The 6,596-nt window shown below is 39.6% G+C and overlaps 1 non-coding gene across 1 annotated transcript; it reads right to left on the bottom strand.

The window, feature by feature from the left end:
- Nucleotides 1-356: 356 nt before the first annotated feature.
- LOC130870590 (small nucleolar RNA SNORA31) lies at nucleotides 357-485 on the bottom strand. Its single transcript, XR_009056734.1, has one exon. It is a non-coding gene; the product is annotated as a small nucleolar RNA SNORA31 (small nucleolar RNA).
- Between the last annotated feature and the right edge of the window lie 6,111 nt (nucleotides 486-6,596).

Raw genomic sequence — 6,596 nt, 5'->3', positions numbered from 1 at the left:
CTTCTCTTCTCTTCTCTTCTCTTCTCTTCTCTTCTCTTCTCTTCTCTTCTCTTCTCTTCTCTCCTCTCCTCTCCTCTCCTCTCCTCTCCTCTCCTCTCCTCTCCTCTCCTCTCCTCTCCTCCTCCTCCTCCTCCTCCTCCTCCTCCTCCTCCTCCTCCTCCTCTCTCTCTCTCTCTCTCTCTCTCTCTCTCTCTCTCTCTCTCTCTCTCCTGGTAGTTCTCTATTGTTTTTTGGGGGGGTTCTGATCTCTTTTTCCTAATGCAGTATGATCATACTGAAGACACAATGGCACTCTTGGTATTGTCTGGGTTTTTGTTCCCTTGCTTTTCTGAGTTTGTCAATTTGCAAAACCGTATAGATGTACCGCCCCCCCTTCAACCTTGAGCGCAAAGACATTCAGAAATCACAGGGAGCATTTTCTTTTACATCCTAGAGCAAACCAGAGGAGTAGCCATGAACTGTTCAAGGTCTATGAGTGGGTGCAGGGGTCTGTCATCTTTTTCTGGAAAGTTTGAGGGATAACTGTATAGAGCCCAGGGGCAGATGTGCACAATACCATACAATATTTAGGAGCCTGAGACAGAAAGATTCACAGCAAGTTTGACGTCAGCATCAGTCACACAGTGAGTTCTAGGACAGCTTCAGAAACACAGTAAGACCCCCACACACACACACACACACCTCGACGGATATATAGAACAAATATTGAGAATTTCAAATGTGTTTAAGTTGCTTTAAGTTCAACAGCATTTAAGACCTTAATTTTTTGAGATATTTGCATTAATTTTAAAAATAAGAATGGTTTCACTTATAATACTTAAACATAAAATTCTTTGCAGCATGGGTGTGGCTAATAGAGCTAAGTGGCTTTCCAAGGGTTCTGATGGTGGACTCACCATGTGTATTATAGGATACATGATGAAAGAACATTAGCAAGGGCTTAATACATGCTCCTCATTTCTGGATAAATGAGTCTGGTGATTTCTTCCAGTTCTGAGTAGGGAGGCAATGAAAAAGCCTTCTCTTGCATTCTGGGACTGTGTTCCTTACTACACCTGGAGGATGGCTTCCTGTTGTATACAGTGGAGATCAGAAGAGTGCAGAAAAAAAAATAAGTTGAAGCCAGTGAGTAAATATTTCAATAGGCCAAGATGCAATTAAAAATAACTTTATAAAAATATAGGTCCCAGGGGACAAATAACAGGAAATTTTAATAGAAAGTTTACTAGGCTCAGGTAAAGTTCTCCATAAAACCCGTAAAACCTATTAAGCAGTTTCAGGGAAATCTATGCCACCTTTTACTGCAGTAATTTTAATGAGATTGATAAATGCAGTTCACCAATAGATGTTGAAATCTCTTGCTAGAAATGAGAACATTTAATTTTCGTATGTGCTCAGGAAACTACCGAAATTTATATTTCTTGTCTGTGTTGCTGACAATAAACTTTATTTGACATTAGTGAATATAAAAATGTAATTGGTTGCAATAACTCTCAGTGTTTATCTACCACTTACCGTATCTCACTGAAAAGATGACTCAGATCTATGTCTCTCATGACCTGAGCTTCTTCTGCTTGAATTTTGTCACATCAGCCCAAGGCTCTTTTTCATTCTTTCCAGCCAAATGCAAGTGTCATCATTCACCCCCTCTCATCTTCACAGTGTTGTTGGTTCTTATTTTGAAACTTGAGATAGATTGTATCATTTTCCCCAGTGCCTTGAGAGAAGTCTCACTGAGAACAAAGTGCTAAGAGCTCCTACATACTTGGAAACTCATCTCTTACTATCTCCTTCCCCTCAAACGCTGTTCAAGACTCTTAGCATGTCCTCTTCTCACAGAAGTAAGAATTAGAGCTCAGCTACTCAATTGAGGGCTGAGGACTCACACTGCCTGGTGTCAAAATCCATCTTTGTGCTTAGCTCAGTGACTTCTCTAAGTCTTAGTTTCCTTATCTGTGAAACAATATTCTAGATCTTCCCTAATGAGATCAAGAGAATGATGATCTGACACAGCCCGTGGACTTCCAGTATGCACCCTCAGTTGGTCCTGAAACAAGCTCATCATGGTTCTGATTCAGCCCACTGTTTTCAATCCACTCTTGAACCCCAAGGGGTTATACTCAGCCTACAGGCTTCCTCTTGGGCTTCCTCTTAGAAACCAACAAGATGATTTTTCTGCATTCGTGAAGTATTTTGTTCCTATTTTGTTTCCACTTGAGGTTATATTAGGTCTTATAGTATCTTCATTTTTCCTTCAAGAAGATGAAATCCTTGAGAGCAGAGGCTGTCTTGGACTGGATTTCCATCTGCTTCATTGTTGCTGTGCTCAGAACTTGACAAGTGCTCCCTAGCTGCAGAAACATAACAAAGAGACATGTGTGCGAGGAGAGAAGTCTGAATTGAGACTTCTACTTCTTTATCACCATGTAAAAGCTAATTCCGCTCATTTCATAACTATTAATTGTCTAGCATTTGTAGTCATGCTCCCAGGCAATGAGGATACAGCAATTTAAAAGCAGGAGGATAAAAATAACTTGCAAGATGATTTCCTCCCTGAGGACTGAATTTCATGGTACCAGAAGGCACCATGCAAGCTTCTAAAGGAAAGAAGAAAGCAACAGTTCTACCCAGCTATGACATTGATGAACCAAAATGACCAGCATGGCAGGATAACTCTAAGGGTGCTATAGTGGCACACATACCTTGGCAACAACCAACAGGATCATAGTTGGGCTTAAAGCCTGTTTATCATGAGAAAAGTCATGCTAGTGTAATCATGAATCTTGGAGGAGAACTTACAATCATCATTTTACTAAAACAGCATAATCCTGAACTACATTCTAAATATCTGTTCTTATACCCACAGATAAGTGCATTCCTCACTACTCATCAATAAATCTTTTATTTGCTCCAGAAAGAGAGCATTATGGAAAAACACAACCAAACAAAATGCAGAGTAGTGGAGCTCAGCCCCAATGGATACATCTACAAAGCACTTTTCACAGCTAAGACTTAGGGATTATTTTGGAAGAAGAGTATGTTGACAGAGGTTTCAGTCCCACCAGACCCCACAACTGTTTAGTCCCAAATAAACACTCAATGGCCTACATTAATTATAAACTGGTTGGTTTATTAGCTCAGGCTTCTTACTAACTCATTCTTACATCTTACATTAACCCATTATTTTTGTCTGTGTTAGCCATGCTGCTTGGTACCTTTTATCAGCAAGGCATTCTCATCTTGCTTCCTCTCTGTCTGGGTTATGACTTCAGACTGCATCTTTCCCCTTTCCAGAATTTTCCTATTCTTGTCACCCTGCCTCTACTTCCTGCCTGGTTGCCCCACCTATATTTCCTGCCTGGCTTCTGGCCAATCAGTGTTTTATTAAAAATAATGTGTCAGGATAAAAGACCATTGTCCTACAGTACTTCCCCCATAGGTCAATTCATGTTTGTTATAATTTTTTTTTGTTAGACTAATTAGGTTCTTTAGATATAGAGATTATATTTTGCATGGATAGGTAACCTTAAACTACTTGAAAGATCTGTACAACATGACATTTAAACAATTTAGGATTCTTTTAATGTGAGATGCATTTGCTCCTGACAGTACCAGTCTATTCCCGACAGAGTGTTGAACACCAAAGACACTCCATTTGGAGTTTGTTTTCTTCTTGGCACAACTGGCCAAGGAACTGCCCATGCCTCGACCACTGACAAAGTCCACAATGTCCAGACTGGACAACCAGGATACAAGAAAAAAGACTGTCAACCCTTGCCAAGACAGGGTAAGATGGTTCTGAAAATGTTCCTGCTTCTGAAAATGGTCTGTCAGTTACTCTAGGTCTTAGCCAAAGTTGGTTGCTTCAACACTGCAAATGAGACTTTGTGTGATTGCTCAGGCAGCCTGTTGTCTCTGTCATCTACTGCACATTTTGGAAGCTGCTTGATTGCACTTCCTGCCTACTCAAGTAATATTATCTTCCTTCTCAGGCCTTCTATGGGGTTGAAGATTATATAGTTGTAGTTACATTCCTCCTATGATCTAGTCAAGTCATTGTTAAAACATTTAGCACATGTTCCTTGCTTAATATTGTTTATGATGGTTGTAATTCTAATCTTATACTTGATATCTCTTCCTAGTGTATATAGTTTTGCATTGGGTTTAGAACTCTCTTATTTAAACAAAAGGGGTAAGATCTGTGGGAGCTCCTTCAGCTCCTTCAGCCAATTGCATGTAAGGTACCATCCCACTTGGGCATGGTCTCTTATGCTATAAAAGCAGCTTTAAAGCATGCACTCACTCTCTTGCTTCTGGCTCTCACTTTTGGCTGCTAGACTCTGTTCCTGTTCCCCATTCGTGCAGAGGACTGTGATCTAGGACAGTGATCTGTGGGTTTCCCCTCGCTAAATGATCCTTTATTATATGTAATTCTTAACTAGTGTGGGATTATTATGTATCTTCCACTATCAGAAGTAGGAGAGTTTGTAAGGGAAAGAGGATTGGGGAGTTTGTTATGAGATTGTGTCCCAGTAATCTCAGACATTACACCCATGGAATCTCATCAACATGACTATCTAGACATGAGTGAACAAAAACAAAAACAATATACATGCTACAGGGGAAAGTCCCAAGACCTCAACCATACATAAAGAACTATAGGCTACTAGGGAATGTCCAAAGTGGGAGAAATAGTCTTCTCCGGAAAAGAGCACATCAATTATTTATCTAGCACCAAATGATCAATCCTGAAAATATACATACAAGTAACATTATATAGACTGAAGATGAACTTACATAGAACAAGAAGGAGTATATGGAGGAGATTTGAGGGAAGAAGGGAAGGAGGAAGTGATGTAATTATAATATAATCTCAAAAATAAAAGAAGGAAAGGAAGGAAGGAAGAAAGGAAGAAAAGTAAAAAGGAAGGAAGGAAGGAAGAAAGGAAGAAAGGAAGAAAGGAAAAAGGAGTGGTAGGGCATAAGGCCAAGCAGCAGAGTGAGGTCAGAGGAGACTGCAGTCAGAACACAGAGAAACAATGGAGTTCATGCCATTTGATTGTATTACTTTCCTCTACCACAGGCCAGCCCTGGGATCAGTGTCTCTCCATCAAAGGAAATTTGAGGTCTCAGTTTATATCTGTCTGTACTCTCTATAATTCTGGATGTTTTCAATGGTGTCAACAAAGTGTCTACTAACACATCAACATATCCCTCAGAAGACACCTGTTCTTCCATTCATCATTCTCAACTGGGACCACAGCTTGCCTTGGAAACCGCTGCATTGGATACCTTTTACAGTTCAGTGTGGACTCTCCCACACCCCACTGGAGCAGTTTTCAGATCCCTGGAGGTGCTGATACTCTCTCATTCATCTGTGCCTTTGACATGTTTTCTTTTGCTGCTAAAGCCAGACCCCAAAGGTAGCTTCTCAGCTATTGTCACATTTCTAGCCTCAATTTATCACTCAATTATTCTGATGTTTCTACCCTTCAATATTCTGATCTTATTTTGAATGCAGGAAAAAAATCTTCCTTCTTTTTTGTTGATTTCAAGATTCCTTAAAGATACTGGAAGACAAAAAGGTCATCTAATCATCCTGAATGACATCTCTCCCAATTTATAGTCTTTAAATTTGAGGGGAATAATTATATTTGCTTACACATTATCTTTAGTTTTCTTTTTTTATTTTTCCCCAAGTGACAAGGATAATTTTCAAAGTAAGAAGCCCACAGTGCTATGTGTATTTTAACTAAAAAAATAAAGTTCATTATCAAATCAATAGATACATGGCATCAAAATTCAAAATGCAACATGGATATATAGTTTAAATGACTTTTTGGATCATTCTCTTCAATAAGCAGATTCCCTTTCAGAAGATAATCTGCCTTAACTTTCTTGTATATTCATGTAGAGATGTGTTATAAAATATAGACACATATATTTGTATATACACCTATAAACACAATGCATAATTGTGTGTGTGTGTGTGTGTGTGTGAGAGAGAGAGAGAGAGAGAGAGAGAGAGAGAGAGGGAGAGGGAGAGGGAGAGGGAGAGAGAGAGAGAGAGAGAGAGAGAGAGAGAGAGAGAGTTTAGATACTATATTAGTTAGTTTTTGTGGCTGTGATAGACACCATACCAAAAACCACATAGTGAAGAAAAGCTTTCAGAGGGGTAGTCCACAGTGGTGGAGGGGTATGGCAGCCAAAGGAGAAAACTAATGTATCACTAGAAAGACAAAGAAGAGAGTAAATTACAACTAGGGCAAGGATCTCAACTCTGAAATCTCTCACCCAGTAAAACATTTTCTCCATCAAGGCTCTATCTCCTAAAGGTTCTATGGCCATTACAAAAAAATATAGGCAGGACAACCAGACAGGAAGTAGAGGCGAGTCAATGAGAACAGGAGAATTCTGGGAGAAGGAAGCTCCTTCTGCAGTTCTGACTCAACCACAGAAGAAGCAAGATGTGATTACCCCGCTGAATAAGGTACCAAGCCACATGGCTAACTTAGATAAGAATAATGGGCTATATAAGTTATAAGAGTTAATAAGAAGCCTGATCTAATGGGCCAACAGTTTATAACTAATGTAGA

The sequence above is a fragment of the Chionomys nivalis genome, chromosome 2 (genome assembly GCF_950005125.1).
Source record: "Chionomys nivalis chromosome 2, mChiNiv1.1, whole genome shotgun sequence".
NCBI lineage: Eukaryota > Metazoa > Chordata > Mammalia > Rodentia > Cricetidae > Chionomys > Chionomys nivalis.
This window is presented reverse-complemented; position numbering and strand designations above follow the sequence as displayed.